Here is a 22,651-nt window from a genome sequence, read left to right on the forward strand (position 1 = left end):
CTAGAATAAATGGCTACATGATACAAATAACATCAGGATGTCACAACCTAACATAAGTATTTTATAAACTGTTTCAGGAATAATGGAAGACCAAAAATTAATGGCCTCCTGCCAACACACACACACACACACACACACACACACACCTTTTTTTCCTTTATAGCTGACTACCTTGGTGTTTGTACATGAATTCAGATTTTGTAAATTTCAAAATTTTTCCACATCTCTCAAATTTTGTAGTGCTTTCTAATGCAATTTATAGGATTGAATTGATTTACATTGGGTGTTAGTTGCCTTGGGAGTATTAGTTTATTTAAAGATTTTATTTATTTATTTGACGCTGAGATCACAAGTAGGCAGAGAGGCAGAGAGAGAGGGGGAAGCAGGCTCCCTGCTGAGCAGAGAGCCTGACTTGGGGCTTGATCCCAGGACCCTGAGATCATGACCTGAGCCAAAGGCAGAGGCTTAATTCACTGAACCATTTAAGTCTCTGCCTCCCAGGCTCCCCCACCTAACTTTTTTTTTTTTTTTTTTAAATAGATCCTTGGAAAATGGTAGAGTCGAAAAGTCAAGAGTATGAATAAGTAGAGAATTGGGGCCTGAGTTGCATATTGAAATGAGCTGAGCAATTCCTGTTAGCTTGGGAAATGAATCCTAACCAAGAGAATTTTTTTAAATGAACTTGTGCTTGCACCCATTTGCTACTATTTTCACATCAATCAGGTCTTTGCAGTTTGTCCATATTACCAGGTTGTGGAGTTACTATACTCTTCAGTGTCCCATGAAGCTGGCACAGCAACCTTCTGCTTGCAGTGCCTACAGCAAATCATCCAGAGGGGCCAAACACATGGCTTTGTTGTGTATTTCCAGATGTCACTCTGTTTGGATGACTTAGAGCTTAAGAAGGGTGTTTGCTTTAGAATAGGAGGAAAATTGTTACTTTGGCATAAGGCCCACCCTGGCACCATTCCCACATCTGTTATTGATTAGAAGTGAATGCTGGTCAGTTAGGATGCAAGAGTGTGGGTCTGATTATCAAGCTTACCCTTCAAGGATGAAAAGCTGCAGGAAATTGGAAGGATGGCATTAGCTGGCAGTACAGAAGAGCTGAAAGAAGATCCTTTCATAGCTGTTGTACAGAGATCTGATGTACAGATAGCCTGAGTGATTTCTACATGCCCAAAATATGTTACACCACGAGAAACTTCCCGTAGAGCAGGCCAGCAGAATAGATGGAGTCTTTTCAAGCTGTTTTTTAAAAAAATATGTAATTCAGATAAAATGCACAGATACTGAGTTCAGTCTAATATTTTTTTATAGTTGTCTACTCTTGTATAACCATAGTCTTAAATAAAATTTAGAACACTTAAATTTACTAGAAAAGCCCTGCTTACCTCCTGTAACCAATATCTCATTTCTCCCCCTGTATTTCCATTTCATGTAAATGGAGTCATATAGTGTGTATTCTTTTGTGTCTGGCTTTGTGTTCTTCGACGTAATTATGTGAATGAATGGCTTCCCTCACCCCTTTAAAAGATTTTATGTATTTGTCGGAGAGAGCAGAAGCAGGGCGAGCTGCTGGCAGAACAGGCAGAGCAGGCAGAGGGAGAAACAGGCTCCCCACTGAGCAAGGAGCCCTATGTGAGACTTGATCCCAGAATCACTGGGATCATGACCTGAGCTGAGGGCAGGTACTTAAATGACTGAGTCACCCAGGCATTGCAGGCTTGTTCCTTTTTCAGATTGTAGTATTCCATTGTATGGATATACATCAGTTTATCCATTTACCTGTTGGTAGACATTTGGTTGTTCCCAGTTTTTTGCTGTTATGAATAAGACTGCTATAAACATTTTTGTAGTTTTTGTGAACGTTTGTGAATGTAAGGTTAATTTCTCTTGGGGTAGAATTACTCATCATTGGATAGTTGTATGTTTAACTTTATAGAAGACTGCTAAGCAGTTCTGCAACAGTCCAAAATAGTTGTACCTTTTACACTCCCAACAGTTAATATATGAGAATTCCATATGGTCTGTATCCTACTTAACAATTTTTTTTTTTTAAATATTTTATTTGTCAGAGAGAGAGAGTACAAACAAGGGGGAGTGGCAGGTTGAGGGAGAAGCAGGCTCCCCACTGAGTAAGGAGCCAGTGTGGGACTCTGTCCCAGGACCCCAGGATCATGACCCAATCCAAAGGTAGATGCTTAACCAACTGATCCATCTAGGCATCCCTTGACATATTTTATTTTAGTATTTTAGTGAGTATGTGGTCATAGCTCATTTCGTTATGATTTTAATGTGCATTTCCTTGATGATTAGTGATGTTGGCTACCTCTGTGTATTGGACATTGCCGTGTCTTCCTTTCTGAAGATATATTGATCTGTTCCATCTATACATTGTCTGTTCAATCTCACTTTCAGAAATTAGGTTATTTATGTTTCTATTGTTGATTGTCAGAATTCTATATACATTCTAGATAAGAGTCATTTGTTAGATACATGAGCTGTGAGTAATTTTTTTTAAGTCTATGCTCCATCTGTCCATGTTCTTGATGGTATCTGTTGATGAGCAGAAAGCCTTAATTTTCATGAAGTCTGTTTTATCAGTTGAAGAAAAATTTATGGTTTGTGCTTCTTTTGCGACCTGGCCAGGAATTCTTTGCTTACCATAAGGTCGTGAAGACACCCTTCTGTTCTTTCTCTAGAAGCTTTCTGGGTGTTAGTCTATAATCCATGCTGAAATAGTTTTTGGTAGATGAAATGACAGGATTGAGATTAATTTTTTTTTCTACTTGACTATCCAGCTTTAGCAATATTTGTTAATTTTCTTTTCCTCATTGAATTGATTTGGCACCTTTAAAAATCACTTGTTGAGTAGTTTGTCCTCTAACTTTGTGCTTTTTTGAGGTTGTTTTGACTATTCTGTATCCTTAATATTATCACACAAATTTCTTGGTGTGTTCATCCCTCTTGTCTTTATTGCTTTTTAATGCAGAGATAGTCTCGAGTTTCTGAAACTTTTACAAATTTGGAAATTTTACATAATTTTAGTTAACAGTTGCAGAGTAATATTAGTACACAGTATAATTTCTCTATTCAATTTAAAATAAAGCATATATTTATATAAAAGCATGGAAGAAATTATTAAAAGAATGCTTTGGATTATCCCCTATCGGAAGCAAAGCCATTTACTTTGTTTTTATTAGGATTTAAATAAAGATTGAAGTTTTGGTCCTAATTTCCCATCCAGATTGTTTGTTTGTTTATTTTATCCTGATTGTTTTTTAACCTAATAGTCTTATTATTAAGAAAACATGTATAGCCCATTAAGAAATATCTAAGAGTTGACTTGAACAAATTTTAAAAAATTAAATAAACTTGGGCACCTGGGTGGCTCAGTTGTTAAGGGTCTGCCAGGTCATGGTTAGCTGATCTGAGCATCAGCTCATATCATGATCCCAGGATCCTGGGGTCAAGCCCCATATCAGACTCCCTGCTCAGAGGGAAGCCTGCTTCTCCCCCTTCCACTCTCCCTGCTTGTGTTCCCTCTCTCGCTGTCATAATAAATAAATAAAATACTAAAAGATGTATTTTTTAAAACCTTGAAAAAAATTAAATAAAACCAAGTGTGGGAGTGCCTGGGTAGCTCAGTGAGTTAAAGCCTCTGCCTTCGGCTCGTGTCATGATCCCAGGGTTGTGGGATCGAGCGCCTTACTGGGCTCTTAGCTTGACAGGGAGCCTACTTCCTCCTCTCTGCTTGCTCCTCTGCCTGCTTGTGGTCTCTGTCTGTCAAATAAATAAAATCTTCAAAAAAAGGAAAACAAGTGTATACTGTGTTCGGGCCACCAGACTTGCACTGGAATACAGCAGTGATCAGGACTGACATGGTTCCGAATCTCAAAGGGCTTATGACGTGAGAGGCAGAGGCCAGCCTCTTCTGAAACAGAAATGAACAGTTATGCATTTGTGGTCTTGTGATGTGAATGAACATTTTTTTTTTTAAGATTTTATTTATTTATTTGACAGACAGAGATCACAAGTAGGCAGAGAGGCAGGCAGAGAAAGAGAGAGAGAGGGAAGCAGGCTCCCTGCTGAGCAGAGAGGCTGATGTGGGGCTCGATCCCAGGACCCTGAGATCATGACCTGAACCGAAGGCAGCGGCTTAACCCACTGAGCCACCCAGGCGCCCCTGAACATTTTTTTTTTATATATTCTTCATTATGCAGTAGGTGATAGACATGTCAGAAGTACAACCGAATGGCACGCCTAGGGGGCTCAGTCAGTTATGCATCTGACTCTTGATTTTGGCTCAGGTCGTGAGATCTAGACCTGCATCCAGCTCTGTGTTCAGCATGGAGTCTGCTTGAGATTCTTTCTCTTCCTCTGCCCCTCCGCCTGCTCATACTTTCTCTCAAAATAAATAAATAAAATCGTTACAAAAAAATTACCACCCAAGAAAGTGATGTATCTTACCATTTGGTTAGGAGTCCTCTGCAGCATACAGATAACACTGCTATTTTTGGGTTTTGTTTTTTAATGAAAATATGTTGTGAAACCAAAGTGTACAGTATGAACATTGGGATGAGTGAGTATGGTTTGGTTTTGTCAGTTACTTAATTTTCTGTGTATTACTTTCTAAAATCCTCTTTGTAAAGATCAGTTTTGTGCCTGTATTTGGTATTGTAACTCAGGTTCTTCCCCCCTCCCGCAGATAAGGGGGAGTTGTTTTGTTTTAATCCAGAGGAACCAGAGGTGTTAGTCTATGTTTTAAAACTCACATTTGATAGTGATACAAACAGCTGTCACACGGAATAATTGTCAAGTCATTACGAGGGTTTCCGTTGCTCACTATTCTTTAGGTATAAATCTGGGTTTTTAACCAGATGTGGTTGTTAAAAATTAGTTCTTGGGAGAGTTTATGCTGTGTAGGCCATCTGTTCCCTGTGCCCGAACAGAATGAAAAGTTAGCCTTAAAATTTGTAAGCCAGTGAACTAAGATGTATGTTAAGAAAGTGGGCAAGTGTTTAGAGGAGACACCCCTGGATTTGGTTGCAGAAGCGGTATATTGTATGTGGACATACTCTTTATCTGATGGACAGGAGTCTTTGTTTTCAGGTGCTTCTCCACAGTGGCCATCAATCTGTTTTTAATCATCTAATATGATACATTTTGATTGTTTTTATAAGATTCAGCTAAATCTTGCCTTTTTTCTGTGTCTCCACTTCAGTCTACTTGAGGTCCCCTCTTTTAATTCTTTTTTTTTTTTTTTAAAGATTTAATTTATTTGACACAGAGAGAGACCACAAGTAGGCAGAGAGGAGGAAGCAGGCTCCTTGCTGAGCAGAGGGCCTGATGCGGGGCTTGATCCCAGGACCCTGACATGACCTGAACTAAAGGCAGAGGCTTAACCCACTGAGCCACCCAGGTACCCCCATCTTTTAATTCTTACCATCTAGCTATACCATGAACTGCTTGAGGGCTGGAATTATAGCTTCATATGAGTTTGTATTCCACGCACTTAGTGCAGTGCTTGGGTCATGTTAGTTTTTCAGTAATGATTGATAAAATGAGTCATCATGGCAACTTCTTGCTTTAACTTTCATTGCACTACCTTTTATTAAAACCAGCTTCTTGTGGCGCCAAGGTCACTCAGTAGGTTAAGGGTCCAATTCTTGATTTTGGCTTGTGTTGGGCTCGGTGTGGGGCTCCATGCTGGGTGTGGAGCCTACTTTAAAAACAAGCAAAACAAAACAAAACCAAAGAACCAACTTCGTAGTTTTTTCCACATTCCCTTTCAGATTTGCCTATGAATGTGTATGCTTTTTTTTTTTTAAACATGTTATTTTGGTGAAGTTAGTATCTCCTCCTTTTCCCCTGTATATTTTATCAAGGCCTTTTCTGAGTTGCTGTCTATTTATCTGTCATTATTTCAGTGGAGAAGTACACCCAGAATGTGCATTGTTTTAATCATGTAACATTTACAATTAGATTGTAATTTTTTTTTATAATTTGTAATTAGATTGCAGATTAATTAGATTGTGTTGTCATCTACCAATCCTTTATACAAGACACTGTTATATTAATTCGAGGAATCTGTTGTTTCAGTTTAGCTGTTACTGTAAAGTTGTTCCAGCCACATGGTAATGGGACTTTTCCCAGGGCCATAGCCCAAGCCCCTTACCCTTTTCTGGTCTCATTTTCTTTGTCTGGACAGACTAACTATATGGTTTTCTTCAACTGGTTGGAGAGATACAATTATTTTTCTGAACCAATCCTGTGAATATAATGTTTGATTGGGTTTACAGGTGTGTCTTTCTGAGTTCAGTATGTTTATATGAAAGGTCTTAGCATTTTATATTAAGTAAATTGTATTAGGAAATATTTTAAAATCATTCTGAAAAGGATAAAATTACACACAATTCAGAATGAATTATTTGTTGAATTCAAATAATAAATTATAGTGGGATGTTGATTAAATATACTTAAGTCCTAAGTCACCTTGTTTGGATTTAGGTGGTGACCATTTCCTCAGTTGTTTCTCTTCTGCAGGGAGTGCTGTTGTAGTGTGCATTCATTTTTCAGTACTTTCGCTACCAGACGACAAGTGTTTGAAAATGCTAGAAGTGTTTTCCTGTACCCGGTCTTCTACCAGCTGTACCATGCATTTAGTTGTGGGCTTGCTCTCTATTTTCCTTCTTGATTGCGTACTCTCATCTTTGTCTTTAGGTTTAAGTGACATTTTGGTTTAGATTTTTCCCTCAGCCTATTCAGTAAACTCTAGCTAGCTTCTAGAGCTGACTTAGTAGATGCAGCAGAGGTAATAATAATAGTGGGCGATGGTGGTGGTGGTATGTTTCATGAAATGGTTTGCAGTAGAACAGGATTATTAACTTTATTTCCTGATAACAGAACAAGTTGGACAGAGAGGCCGACTTAGCTGCCTATTTTACAGAGATAGTGAACCATCATCTTAGATGTTTTTATTTGTGTAAACATACACTGTATACCAAAAAATGGTATCTTTTAAACTCACAGTGAGATTTTGACAGGTTAACTGACATGCCTTTGGTCATGCAACCAAGTTCCTGGGGTTGTATCCTAGGGCAGTTGGTCTAAATTAAGAGCATGTTTTTACTTACTGTTCCTCTCAGGTGGAGTAGGACTGGCATTCTAGGGCTTTGGACTTTCAAATTTTGGTTTTTCTGTCATGCGTCCTATTGCAAATAATCTGTGCCGTTGTTCCTGATCCTAACTACTTGTCAAAATTTTGGTTTCAAAAAATGAGGTCACTATTATTAGATCATACTGCTTCTATGTGAACAAAGACTTAACATGTTAGGAATGCTTGGCAGCCCAGTGGATATCTTAAATTCTCCTGTAGAAAAGGAAGTTTAGTGAGAGAGCAAATGAGAATATTTTATAAGCAGTGCTCCAAAAGGATTTGAGGAAATTGATGTTCACCTATTACTCCCACAGGTCTTCAATTCCATTTTTGTGTTCCTTTCCATACTATGACCATATGTATCTGTTCTTTAATAAATAATTATAATTATACGGTATAGATCATTTTATTTTTTTATATATATTTTTTAAGATTTTATTTATTTATTTGACAGAGAGAAATCACAAGTAGATGGAGAGGCAGGCAGAGAGAGAGAGAGAGAGAGGGAAGCAGGCTCCCTGCTGAGCAGAGAGCCCGATGCGGGACTTGATCCCAGGACCCTGAGATCATGACCCGAGCCGAAGGCAGCGGCTTAACCCACTGAGCCACCCAGGCGCCCCTATAGATCATTTTAGTAGGAGGTCTCCCCTCACTGTTTTGTACTGTATGCATTTCCCCAAGTGTTGAATGATTTTCATAATTAGAATTTTTAATGCCTTTACAGTTCACATTGACATGCAGTTCAACCAATTAATTAACCATTTCTCTGTGGTATAAATTGCTTTTTCTCTTGAGTTGTTTTCTAAGGACAGATTCCCAGGAGTGAGGTCACACAGTCAAACTGTATGAAACATTTTTCTGGCAGAGGAATCATTTTTTAACCACATTAATTGAATGCCCGTACTTCAACATACATTTATTTCTGTGCCTTTTTTTCCTAGTACATTAGTAATTGGATACTGTAACTAATGGAAAGTAACAAGCATATACATAAAGCTTTACAGTTTGAGTTGAAAGTACATTTTCTCCAAAAATTCACTATCCCATTTTGTTATGCGAGTGGCAGAGTGATGTAGGACTGGCTTAGGGAATGTGGAGAAATTAATATTAAAACCTTGGCCATGGGGGCGCCTGGGTGGCTCAGTGGGTTAAGCCGCTGCCTTCGGCTCAGGTCATGATCTCAGAGTCCTGGGATCGAGTCCCGCATCGGGCTCTCTGCTCAGTGGAGAGCCTGCTTCCCTCTCTCTCTCTCTCTTTGGCTGCCTCTCTGTCTACTTGTGATTTCTCTCTGTCAAATTAATAAATAAAATCTTAAAAAAAAAAAAATAAATAAAACCTTGGCCATGGTAAATTGAAAGTTTAATATCCTTTCCCCCCTTATTTTATTTTATTTATTTTTAATTTTTTAATTTTTAAAATTTTTTTAAGGTTTTATTTATTTATTTGACAGAGAAATCACAAGTAGGCAGAGAGGCAGGCAGAGAGAGAGGGGCAAGCAGCCTCCCCGCGGAGCAGAGAGCCCGACACGGGGCTCTGGGCTCGGGCTCAATACTAGGACCCTGAGATCATGACCTGAGCTGAAGGCAGAGGCTTAACTGGCTGAGCCACACCAAGCGTTCTTCCCCCTTATTTTAAAGATGAGTAAACAGAGATTGCTGTTAATGTTGCTTCTTTACCCAAAACAGTGGAACTTGCTTATCCTATCCTCTCTGAGAGAAGTAAAGACAAAAAGGCAGCTCTGAATCAGGAAAAAGTCCTCTTATCCTACAGAGGTATATATTTTGACTGTTAATTTTTTTTTTCCTTAGAAGACTCATAATTGTTAAGCATCTGCCTTCGGCTCAGGTCATGATCCCAGAGTCCTGGGATGGAGCCCCGAGTTGGGGTTCCTGCCCAGCAGGAGAGTCTGCGTCTCCCTCTCCCATTTCCCCGGCTTGCGTTCCCTCTCTTGCTGTGTCTCTGTCGAGTAAATAGATAAAGTCTTTTAAAAAAGAAAAAAAGATTCATAATTAGGGCATAAAAATTCGGGATGGTCCCAATTTAAAACTGGGAACTGGATTGCTAGCTTTTTAAGAGTTACATAGGAGAGTCTCCAAGAATTGTCTTTACCTAAATCTAAACTTTGCTACTTAAATATGGTATTCTTTGCCTTTGTTAATTGAAATTTAGTTTTAATTATGTTGCCTTAGGTAGACCTGAATGGAAAATATCCTGGATGTTTGTTTCCAAGACTAAAAGTTGAATCATTTTACATGTACTTCATTTTAACTTGTTATGTCTGGGCTCTTTTGTGCATTTAAAGCCATTAATCTTAACTCATGATTTCTTTCCCAAGGCAAATGGGAGAGGCAGATGCTCACATCTGACCATTTGTTCTAAACATTGTTTCAGTCACATAGTTTTAATTGCAGTAGAAATTTTGATAGTGACGAAATCAGGAATTTAGAATGAATCATTGGGTCTTCCCATTGAAATGGGAAGATTGAAACTTCCAACTTAATGTAGACATATAGAGTTAAATATTATTTTGTTTTTTAACTTAAAATATTTTTAATATTATATAATATTTTTAATATTTAAAATGTTTTAACTTAAAATATGCATTGTTAGTCTGTGTTTAACTTTGCTCAAGTGTTAATTAAAATGGTGAACTTTTAGAAGAAAAAGTGAATATATTTTGAAGTATTTTCTGTAATCAGAATGGAAAATTAGGTACAAATGGGGTGCCTGGGTGGCTCATTTGGCCAAGCGTCCAGCACTTGATCTCAGCTCAGGTGTTGATCTCAGGGTCATGAGTTCAGGCCCCATGTTGGGCTCTGTGCTGGGTGTGGAACCTACTTTAAAAAAAAAAAAAAAGAAAAAAAAAACAGCTGGTGCACATAAATGTATATATTTTTAAACCAAGAAAGTACCATTGCTGTTCAGTTTATCATGATACTTCTTGTTTTTCATTTTGGCCTATTTTGAAAGGCTTAAGTGGCATTATCTATTCCTTGATTCCTTGGTTTGTTACAAAGAACAATACTGTATTTAAGAGTAGCACAACCTAAATAAGATGATCCCGTAATGCAGGAATGGTTCAACATTAAGGAGCTGAAAGGAGGAAAAAACCGATCATTTTTGTAACAAAAAGTTTTTGATTAAACTGAAGACCTGGGGTGCCTGGGTGTCTCAGTGGGGTGCCTGGGGTGCCTGTCTGTCAAATAAATAAATAAATAAATAAAATCTTTTAAAGAATAAAACAAAACCGAAGACCTTTTTAATTTTTTTTTAAAGATTTTATTTATTTATTTGACAGAGATCGCAAGTAGGCAGAGAGGCAGGCAGAGGGAGAGAGAGAAGCAGGCTCCCTGCTGAGCAGAGAGCCTGATGCGGGCCTCCATCCCAGGACCCTGAGATCATGACCTGAGCTGAAGGCAGAGGCTTTAACCCACTGAGCCACCGAAGCGCCCCTGAAGACCTATTTTTAATAAAAACAGGTAAAAAGCAAGTTTCTGGTAGATGGAAAATTCAAGGGTATAAATACAAAATATATGGTTTAAATTAGAGTTGAAACTTGAAGATGGTAAAGCTTAGTAGAGGTTGGTTTGGTGCTATGGGAGATGCACAGATGAGTGAATCTGACCTAGAGCTTTGGGTTGGAAGTCTTGCCAAGCACAAAGAACACAAGGAAGCTGAGGAGACACCTCCTCTTTTGCAGAGATAATATCTGATACCACTTCTCCCAGAGTCATTGTAATAAACACCTCAGTTATGTAACATAATGCATCTTTACATTCCTCAAAGATTGAGACCCATAAAATGATGATGCATTAATTGAATTCTCTTTTTAGCTTTCAGTCTGAACAGGAAGAATAAAATCCAAACTATCCTACTTTTAATTGTCCAGTCTTAATTGTGTGAGGTCATCATTGTCCAAATTTCCCTTGAAATGACATAAAGATGAATTTGTTCCTGTGGCTTGCACTTTGTTCTAGATTATTCTGTTTTGATTTGATTTGATTGTCAACAATAACCTGACAGCTAGACAGTATTGACTGCATATTATACGCAAAAAAACGAGACTTTGAGGAGCTATTCCTACTGTCATAGAGCCAGAAAAGTAGTAGAGCCTCAGTTTCAGCTATCTGTCTGAATCCAGAGACCATGTTTTTTTCTATCACTGTATCCTACTCCTTTGTAAGAGCTGTCCAGCTGAAATATAATGCAAACCACAAGTAGGGGCTGCATACATAAATTTTTCTAGTAGCTCTATTTAGAAAGTACAAATGTCTTTAATAATTTAAACAGTATGTAATTTAAAAGGTATAAAAGTCTTTTTTTTTTTTTTGGTATAAAAGTCTTTAAATAACACATATTATTATATGCCTAAAATCTCATTTCAGGGGCTCCTGGTCTGCCTTCAGCTCAGTCATGATCTCTGGGTTCTGGGATTGAGCCACATGTCAGTCTCCCACTTCAGCAGGGAGTCTGCTTCTCCTCCTCCCTCTGCCCATCACCTTGTTGGTGCTCTGTCCCTCTGTCTCTCTCTCAGATGAATAAATAAAATAATTTTTTGAATAAAATATTTTTTAAAAATAATAAAATATAATTTCAGAGGCACCTGGGTGGAACATTCGGTTGGGTGTCTGGCTTGACTCTGGTCATGATCCCAGGGTCTTGGGATGGAGCCCCATTTCAGGCTCCCTGCTCAGCAAGGGAGTCTGATTCTCTCTCCCTCTTCTCTGCTTGTGTTTTCTCTCAAATAAATAAAATCTTTTTAAAAACAAAATATATTTTCAACATAATTATTATTTAAACTACTGAGAGATTTTATGTTCCCTTTTTTTTTCGTACTAAATCTTGAAACTCTATTATTTTGCCCAAGGCATATCTCAGTCTAGATTAGCCACATTTCAGGTGCTCATTAGCCTCCTGTGGCTAATGGCCACCATATGGAGCAGTGTAGCACTGTATTATGAAATCCTGTGCAAAAATCTATATTTAGAAAATGTAAATTTAGGGTGTCTGTGTGGCTCAGTTGGCTAAGCACATGCCCTCAGCTCAGGTCATGATCCTGGAGTCCTGGGATCGAGTCCCGCATCTGGCTCCCTGCTCAGCAGGGAGTCTGCTTCTGCCTCTGACCCTCTCCACTCTCATGCTCTTTCTCCCATTCTCTCTCTCTCTCTCTCAAATAAATATAAAAATCTTTTTAAAAATGTGAATTCATGTTAATTTATGTAATGTTATAGAAAGAATCTTTGTATCACATGGATTTGTGAGAACCTTTTCTCTGAATAACCAGAATTTAGAGAATATTTGTTGATAGGACTCAGGAGCACATCTACTCATAAACTCAAAAATGTCTATAATCTCACTGTCCTACCCAGAGAGCTTCCAGAAAGTAGTTAAAAGAAATCATCAAACCCTCAGCTAGATTTTGTTGTTACTTAAAGTCCACGTTTCCCGGATGCCTGGGTGGCTCAGTTGGTTGAGCAGCTGCCTTCGGCTCAGGTCATGATCCCAGCATCCTGGGATCAAGTCCCACATCGGGCTCCTTGCTCGGCCGGGAGCCTGCTTCTCCCTCTGCCTCTGCTGCCACTCTGTCTGCCTGTGCTCGCTTGCACGTGCTCTCTCTCTCTCTGGCAAATAAATAAATAAAATCTTAAAAAAAAAAAAAAAAGTCCACGTTTCCCCAGAAAGAGGGTTTACTAAGTAAATGTTAGAAACTGGATTGAATCAAACACATAGACACCCCCCCCCCCCCCGCACCCTTTCATCCTGTGGCTGTGTGCAGCAGGAGTATGTAGTTTGGTGGGTTTGCACAATCACTTGGCTTTTTATCACTCATGGTAAGATAGTTCTCGTCAAATACTTGACAATGAGTGTTAAGACCCTGCAAGACAGAACTATTAGTGACCATTGGCCAGAACCACTTCTAGTTATCCAGCAGTGGCATGTGCTGTCTGCAGGAAGGCAAACCCATCAGTGCCCAGAATTCCTTAACAGAAGCTGGGTATCAGCCATTCTGGGACGATGTCCAGGAGCTTCCAATTTGATCTTTGGTCTCTGATAGTCCAGAGTCTGTAGTTCTGTTTTTGTGGTTATATACCCTAAGCCGAAACTAACAGGCTTGGTGGTGGTTCTTCAGAGTGGAGGAACATTTGAACCAGTTCTTCAAATACTAAGGGGATGTGGAACCAAGTTGGAATCATAGCATCGGCAAGCTTTTTGTAAAGTTTGAAGAATATGTACAGAGAAGACAAACATTTGTAATTTGCAAGTTAAGTTATCATGGTGTAATGTGTTTTAGAAAAACAGGTTTTTAAAGCCAGAATTAATTTGATGGTTACCTTACCAGTATTAGATAGATAGGGCTGGGCACATATGCCTTTGCATTGGACAAACATTTTTACTTAAATACAGGTAAAATAGCAAAAAAATAAATAAATAAATAAATAAAACAGCAAAAGTTAACAGCCTTTAATAATATTTTCAGTCTGAAAGAGTAACAGCTGTGTGTGTGTGTGTTTATACATAAAGGAGGATGGATCTAGGTAAATATAGCATCTTTGGGATGGAAAAGCCTATTCAGAGAGTTAATATGAACAAAAAAATTTGGTGTCTGTGATATTCCCCAGCATTTAAAAAACATAGGTATTCAGATTCTTTATATAGTTAACAGGATTAATTGCTTCATGATTTAGATGGCATTATACTCTTTATTGTATGTGTGTTGATGTATTAGAAATGCGTGTATTATTTTTTTAATGTGTTGAGGTGGGTTTTTATTGCTCTGGAGTGTCCATCCAGGTGAATGAGTTAACTGGAGGTATTTTAAAATTCAGGATCAAGGAAAATACATTTTTAACATTGTGGCAAAAATACACATAACATAAAATTCAAAATTTCTAAGTGTTCAGTTTGGAAGCATTAAGTACATTCACAGTGTAGTAGTCCATGTATTTTTGAGGGGTGATTTTTAAGTGGTACTAATGGAACTATATAATTTTATCTTCATACTTTGCCTATTGTCAAGTAAAATTGTATGAGGTTTTGAGATTAATGGGACAGTCTGTGGCCTAGAATTAAAGTAAGCGTAACTTGTTTATATTGTGCTGTGGATATTAACATCATGCTTCTACATAGCATAATTACCTTTTATGTCTTTTTTTTTACCTTGTTCATCATCTAGCAGTTGTTATCAGACTACTGTTTTTGAGCTTGTAATGTCCTAGGCATAATGACAGAAGATGAAAGTAGGACCAACAAATTGGAACAACAGTGTTGGGGAAGATTTAAATATATCTAGATAAAAGAGTAGGAAGAAGTATTGGGAAGTGGAGATGGTATGACCGGAGAATGACCATGACTTATAGGAGACCCACCTAATCGGAATGTGGAACTGTTCGTAAGGACAGTTGTGGGCAGAATTGGAGTTTAGGAACTGAGAACCATGAAGGCCAGTCTAAGGAACAAAAGATAAGAGGGATTCTTCATGAAATGGCTTCTGGTACGGTAGTGCATAATAGTTTAAATCCCAGAGAGAGTTCAATTAGATAGATGAGGGACTAATCTAAGGCAGTGGCTCTGAGAAAAAAAAGGGGGGGTTTGAGGATGATTTTGAGGAGGTAGAAATGACTGGTCTGTACTGATTCATAGAAAATGAGTGCCTGGGGGGCTCAGTCAGTTACATGTCCAACTCTTGCTTTCAGTTCAGGTCATGATCTCAGGGTTGTGAGATTGAGCCTCACATCGTGGTCAGTGCTGTCCATGGAGCCTGCTTAAGATTCTAAGATTCTCCCTCTCTTTCTCTCTCTCTCCTGTGCCCCAACTCTTAAAAAAAAAAAAAAAAAGAAAGAAAGAAAGAAAGAGAAAATGGGGGTGAGAGAAAAGGTAATTGATGTCCGGCCAAACTTTGGGGATATGCCACTTTCAATCATTGTGATTCAGTGTTGCCTAATATAAGTGCTGAGGGTATTGTAAAAAAGCAGACAAAAGCCTTTATTTCCCCCAAAGATGGGCATCAGTCAAACAAACAAGTGCTTGCTTGACTGGTACAATGATAATGAATGCAATAAAGAGAATAAACAAGGATATGGGATAGACTGGTAGGGAGAATGGAGAGAAGCTTCAGTTAGGGAAGCTGCCCCTGAGAAAGTGATGTTTGTCTTGACATCTGAGTGATAAGGACTCAGCCATGCAACAACTTGGGGGAAGCCAGTTCTAGGCCAGAGGAGTAGCCTGAGTTAAGGTCCTGAAGTGGAAGTTCTCTTGGTGTGTTTGAGAAGTAGAAAGGAGGCCAGGATACCTAATGCAGAGTCAAGGTAGGACAGCTAGGATATGAGATTGGAAAGATACCCATGGGCTCAGTCACCAGTTCTCAAGTTCTTTTGTTTCAGAATTTCTTTGCACACTTTAGAATTTTCTTTTATTTATTTATTTATTTGACAGAGATCACAAGTAGGCAGAGAGAGGCAGGCAGAGGGAGTGAGAGGGAAGCAGGCTCCCTGCTGAGCAGAGAGCCCGATGTGGGACTCGATCCCAGGACCCTGAGATCATGACCTGAGCCGAAGGCAGCGGCTCAACCCACTGAGCCACCCAGGTGCCCCGCACTTTAGAATTTTCTTTTGAGGTTTTTATTTGTTTATTCTTAAGAGAGAGAGAGCGAGCACAAGCAGGGTGATTAGCAGAGACAGAGGGAGAAGCAGGATCCCTGCTGAGCAGGAGCCAGATGTGGGACTCAACCCTGGGACCATGACCTTAGCCCAAGGCAGACACCCAGGAATCCTCCACACTTAAGAATTATTAAGGACCCCAAAGAACATTTTTCATGGGAGACCCACACATATTCCCATCAGAAATTAAAATAGATTCTAAAAATATTCCTTTAAAATCTATTACATGTTGTTATGAATAACGTTTTTATGAAAAATGATTTTCAAAAAAACGGTTAATACAAGTGGTACTGTTAATATGGGTGGCACTGTTTTACAGGTTTTGCAAATCTTTTTTTTTTTTTTTTTAAGATTTTTAAGAATTTATTTATTTGAGAGAGAGCACCAGCAGGGGGAGCAGCAAGCAGAGAGAAAAGCAGGCTCCCCATTGAGCAAGGAGCCGGGTGTGGGACTCCATCCCGGGACCCTGGGGATCATTACCTGAGGGGAAGGCAGATACATAACTGACTAAGCCACTCAGGCATCATCCCTTCTTTGACTGGCTTAATAGAAGATAACTGGATTCTCATTTGCTTCTGCATGGAGTTCTCTTATGCGGTCATTCATTGTGTAGTCACTGGAAAAGACTACTGTACACTCATGAAAGAGTAAGAGTAAAGAAATCAGACAACCTATTATGAAAATTGTCCCCCCACACACACCCAAACACACCCCAAAGGTTCTAGAATCCCCAAGAGTTCCCAGACCACATTTTGAGAACTGCTGAACAAATCATTGCTTTTAAGCCAAAGTAGAGTTTGTGTTTTATTGTAAGGCATTTGGAAGCCATTACAGCAGTTTAAATAGATCTGTAAAAAGAACTACTTGAGGATTTTTAAATTAAAAAAAAAAAAAAATCTTTTATTTAATATTTTTTAAATTTTTAGGTAAGTTTTGTGCCCAACATAGGGCTTAAACTCAGGACTCTGAAATCAAGAGTCCATGCTTGTCAAGTGAGCCAATCAGGCACCCCAGTTGAGGTTTTTAATTCAACACTTTGGCTGCTACATGCAGAATGGCTTGGAAAGGACAAGAGCAAAAGCAGGAAGAATAGTTAGGCAGTTGCTGTAGTATAGGTGAGATGACAGTGGCTTGAGCTAAAGTGAAACAGTGGAGATGGGATGACTGATATAAAATGATATATTTTAGAGCTGACCTGTCAGGATTTACTGATGGATTATTCTAGAAGGTTCTGTGCTCCAGAGAAATTGTACCACAGATGCATTGGTAGATTGAACCAGAGAGACCAGGGTTTGATTCTTAGGAAAGCCATTAACTAGCTGTGTGAGAAATGTTACTGTTTTTCCTTGTCTCCAGTAAAACACGTAAGAACGATTTTATTTGACCAGGACTACAGTTAGCTTATCCTCTGACAGTCTCCGATCTCTGAGTTACTGACTTGGGCTATATGTGTTTGGCCAGAACAATAACACTGCACAATATTCAGAGGCTGATACTCAGTAGATTAAGGTTGTGGTAGGGGTAATCTCCATGGGAAGACAAGATGCTAATCAAATGTAGTTTTAAGTCATTTCTGTTCATGTGAGAAATATTAACTTCGTGGAGACTTGAAACAGATGGTGTGCAGTTGGAGTAGATAACTGTATTATTCCAAATAAACATTTGCTGGAGCTGGGAAGCAGAAATCCATATTTCACTTTTCCCTATTTACATTATCAAGTCAGCTGTGTTGCTGCTGCTTTTAACTTGCATTAAGGTTATCAACAGGGTCTTGATGTTGGCAGGCAATTACAACATATCTTTAAATATTAAAGTCATTAGCACTGGAGGAGACCCGTTAGTTACTTTCAACATATAGTGGCATAATGATCGTTAATACATTACTGATGGATAGTGTCTAATAATATCTCCTTTTTCAGTAGGGTAATAGAGCACTTTCGTACTGGTTACTTTATGGCTTTTCCACATCTTTCTTCCATGTCATAGAGGAGGAAAGCAGGACTCTAGAGTGACTTGTCCAAGGTTCCACAGCTGAAAAATTGGGAGTACAATCAGGATTCAAAGTTGTATCTTCCCGTTTTACTCCACTCGTCTTTCCTCTCCATCTGAGGCATCATAAAAGCAGTTGTGTACAAAACTAATCAACTCATCATCTCTCCCTTCCAGTACACTCTCCTGCTAGTCTCTGTCTTGGTCACTTGTCTTAACTTCAACATCTAGTCAACCAACAAATCCTATTTATTCTAACTCGAAATACCTTTGAAATCCACCCCCCTTCTTTCCCATTTTTGTGCTGCTCCAGCCTCAGGCCACAATCATCTCTCATTGAAACAACCCTGGGAATAGTCTCCTCTTTTATTGTGATCTTACCATATTCCCCATTGCAGCCAGTGATTTTTATTTTCTTATGAAATATTTTAAGCTTACAAAATGAGAAAAAAAAACACAGCATAGCAAATACTTAAGCACCCACCCTTAGTTCTATGAAAATTTAGTGGTTTGTCTTTTATTTTGCTTCAGATATGTCCAAGAAGTAAACATTAGAACTATAATTTGTAACTACCTGATTCAGTTAGTTTTGTTCCCTTTGCAGTACTCATTATCCTGAATTTGATGTTTATTGTTCCCATGTTTTAAAGAAGATTCTACTACGTATGCATAGTAAGTATACCATATGTAGATTGATCCCTTACTATATGTAGATTTTTGTGGTTTTAGACTTTTTTAAAAGTATTGCACTGTCCATCTTTCACTTGCAACATGTTTTTTGTTTTTGTTTTTGTTTTTGTTTTACCCAGTATTACTACTTTGTTTTGGGATTTATCCTTCCAATATAGAGAGCTCTTGTTGACATATTTCAGTAGTACTATTTCATTTGTGAATATGCTACAGCTTAATTGTGTGTTCTTTGTTGCTGGACATTTAACATGTTAACTTTTGAACCTTAATTTTAGTATTTGCTCATCAGGTTACACTAAATATCTTGCTGGCATGTAATAAGAATTGCACTGAGTTTATATATTAAAATGAAGAGAAAAATATTGGTGACAATTTTCCCATCCATAAACATGATAGCTCTTTCTATTTAAATCTCTTTTATGTCTTTTCAGTCTACTTACATTCTTTGTAAAGGTCTTATATATTTTGTGTTAAGCTTATTTGTGATGGTTTATCATTTTTGTTGTAATTCATACCTTTTTGAAATTAGTGTTTGCTTGCCAGGATATAGAAATACAGTTAATTTTTAAAATATTGAACTTCTGTCTAACAGTCTTGCTGAACCTGCATAATCTGATAATACATAGGTGGTAAATTCTTTTGGTTTTCTGTGCAGAAAATCATCTGGTGTGTATAGAAGGACAGTTTCATTTCTTCCTTTCAGATCTTTAATACCCATTCTTTCTTAACTTCGTCTTAACTGTCCTGCTGCTTTGGCTTGACTCTTGTTGAATAGAATTACTGATTTATCTCCATTCTGAGCTGAAAGGCATTGCTTATGTAATATTTCACCAATATGTTTGACATTTTGTATGGGTTTTTGGAAGATAACCTTTATCGAGTTAAGGAATTGATCTTCTATTTCTAGTTTTGTCCATGAGTAGAAATTGAGTCTTAACCAAATGCTTTTTCTGTAATTATTAAGGTGATTTTAAGGGGTTTCTTTTAATCTTTTAGTATGTTGGATTATATTGGATTTTAAATACTTAAAATTATCCTTGATTTCTTGGATAAGCTGACCTTGATTGTGATTATATTAAAAAAATGCTGTTTTGGTTTGCTAATTTTTTCTCACCTTTACTGTGGTATAATTCAGATAGAATAAAATTTACTCATTTCATGTTTATAGTTTTGAGTTTTAACTATTGTATATAATTGTGTTAGCATCATTGCAGTCAGGATATAGACTATTTCCATCACTATAAAAAGATTTATTGTGCCCCCTAACATGCCCCTGTGTAGTCCATTTCGTTCCATGGGTCCCAGTCAGCTACTCTGTTTTTTTTTGTTGTTGTTGTTTTTTAAAGATTTTATTTATTTATTTGACAGAGAGACACAGTGAGAGAGGAACACAAGGTAGGGGGAGTGGGAGAGGAAGAAACAGGCTTCCTGCTAAGCTGGGAGCAAAGAGCTCAATGCTGATGCTGATGCGGATGGGGGGGCTCTATCCAAGGATTCTGGAATCATGGTGTGAGCCGAAGGCAGACTCCAAACAACTGAGCCACTCAGGCATCCCCACTCATCTGCTTTTTGTTACTAATTTTGTCTCAAGTTTTATATAAATAGGATAATATGGTATGTAGTTTTGTTGTGTGTCTGGCATCTTTCACTTAGCCTAATTGACATTCATCCATATTGTTGGATATAAGTTACCAGTAGTATGTTCCTTCTCATTGTGGTATTATAATTTGTATTTCTTTGGTAACAAGTACACTAAGCATCTTTTTATGTCCTTATCAGCCACTTGTGAATTTTCTTTTGGGAATTGTCTCTTTAAATGTCCCTTGCTCATTCTGTGTTTGTTGTTACCAAGTTATTAGAGTTATTTATATACTCTGCATGTCTGTGTCTGGGATCAGATGGCACTGGTAGAAGATAGAGAATAGAGAGATGCCTAGGGAGGAAATTAGCATCATATGAAACAAGTGATCCTTCACAGTTTGCTAGTCATCTTTGAGGTTCTTCTTTTAGGTCTCTCTGATTTTTGGAAGAACACCAGATAACTAGCCTTAAATCTTTGCCACTCCTCAGCTAGCTGTGACTCCATGTTAGTGTTCTACCTTTATATAATGTTTTTTTTAAAAATAATTTTGTTTGTCATTTTCCTTGGAGGTCATAAGTAAATTTTCTTAAATCTAGTCTTTTTTGTGTGTGTGTGAAGATTTTATATTTGAGAGAGAGCACACGTGGGAGACAGAGGGATTCCACTGAGTAGGGATTCTATTTCCCCACTGAGTAGAGAGCCCGACACAGGGCTCGAGTCACTGACCCCAGGATCATGACCTGAGCTGAAAGCAGACGTTTAACCAGCTGAGCCATTTAGGCGTCTCTATATCTAGTCTTAAGAGAATAAAAATGTTATTTAGATGAACCACTTCAATGGGTGCTGTAAAATAGACTTTATAGGCATGTAAATGAACTAAGAATTAGAAATTTAATTTCCCCAGTTTTTTAATCAGCCATTGCAGGGGTCAGTAAACTATGGCCCACTGCCTATTTTGTAAATAAAGTTTTATTGGAACACAGCCAAGCCATTCCTTTGTGGATTGTCTAGAATATGCTATAACAGTAGAGTTGAATAGTTGTGACAGAGACCATATGGTCCACAAAGCCAAAAATATTTACTCTTGCTCTTAGTAGAAAAAGTCTGCTGAATATATTCGATAAATTAATTTTCTTTGTCTTTATAAATGTAGAATGAAAAAATTTGTTTCTGCAATCCCTATTGTTGGTATAAAGTAAAGCATTTATTTTGTTTTAATGCAGCTATGTCTTCAAGGTGCCTTCGAAAACATTTTCTGGTAGTTTCTCTACTTGAGTCCTTATGCCTCGATTTTTGTTGAATGATAAATTATCTGTCATCGTAAACAGTTACTCCTGGCTGTCTCTGCATATGAAGCCTGCATGTTATTAGAAAATTGGATGTGTTGCTGGGCTCATGGTAGAGCTACATGGACGGGAAATGCTCATCCTTAAGCAGGTGCTATGCCCACACTCAGCTTAGCCAGCCTTACAAGCCTGCAAGTGCAACAGTAATTTCAATGTGCTTTCCTCTAACTTTAGCAGATTAGAATTGTCAATTTTGGAAATGTTTCTCATCTGACAGTAACACATTCAGAGCATTTCCTTATCCTTGGCAATGGTTGAAGAGAGATGGTGGGCAAAGAAGTCCTTTTTGATTTTTACCTTGGTTCTGATCCCAACTTTAGGGACACTGTTTATACATATACATATACACTGTTATATGTTTCATGTTTTTGTCCTTATCTGCTACCTGGCAAATTCACGTAGCCTTTCCACTGAAGTACTTAATGCTCCGTAAAGATGTCCTTGGCCTTCATACATGGTAATGTCTCTACTACTTTATTTTCTTAGTACTTTGAAGACATTTCAATATATGTGTTTCCCATAACTCAGGGCCCTGTCCTCCTCTTCCTCCTCCTCTTCTTCTTCTTTTAAGATTGATTGATTGATTGATTGATTGATTGATTTGACAGAGAACACAAGTAGGCAAAGCAGCAGGCAGAGGGAGAGGGAGAAGCAGACTCTCCACTGAGCAGGGAGCCTAATGTGGGGCTTGATCCCAGGACTCTGGGATCATGACCTGAGCCGATGGCAGCTGCTTAACTGATTGAGTCACCCAGGTGCCCCAAGGGTCCTGTCTTCTTTGATCTCTTCCCCAAAGCTTGGCAAATAACAGTGCAGTCACAAGGGATCTAGAGAGCCTCAAAATTAGCTGCAAATGATTACAGATAATCCCATTATTTGTCAGTAGGGGATTGTTTAAATAAACTATGGTATGTCCACATGGTGTGGAATATCACACATCTGTTAACGAAAAAGGGTTATGGAATTAAACTTCCAGGACATACAAACAAAACAAAAGAACAACTGAAAAAAACGGAGTACAGTTTGTGATACTGATCTCTTCATTGCCTAGCAGTCTCTTGCTGTATAACAAACCACATTAAAACTTGGTGGCCTAAAAAATTTTAAGTTTTTTATTTTTTATTTTTGTTGCTTATACCTGTGAGTCAGACAGTTGTTCTTCTCTTGGTTGTTCCTATTCATATGTCTGCAGTCAGCTAGCTGCAGACCAGACTGACTAGGCTAG

At 38.2% G+C, this 22,651-nt stretch overlaps 1 protein-coding gene across 5 annotated transcripts in view; it reads left to right on the forward strand.

Moving 5' to 3' along the window:
* CBFA2T2 (CBFA2/RUNX1 partner transcriptional co-repressor 2) overlaps positions 1-22,651 on the forward strand; it is a 150,344-nt gene that overhangs the window by 71,324 nt on the left and 56,369 nt on the right. Inside the window, exon 1 of one of the 5 annotated variants that reach the window (XM_082745982.1) lies at positions 5,360-5,425. The exons of the other annotated variants lie outside the window; for them this stretch is intronic. The gene's annotated coding sequence lies outside the window, so the exon portion shown is untranslated. Of the gene's footprint in view, positions 1-5,359; positions 5,426-22,651 lie in introns of those variants that run through there. 5 annotated transcript variants of the gene reach the window in all.

Source organism: Mustela nivalis (genome assembly GCF_964662115.1).
Source record: "Mustela nivalis genome assembly, chromosome: 8".
In the NCBI taxonomy this organism is placed as follows: Eukaryota; Metazoa; Chordata; class Mammalia; order Carnivora; family Mustelidae; genus Mustela; species Mustela nivalis.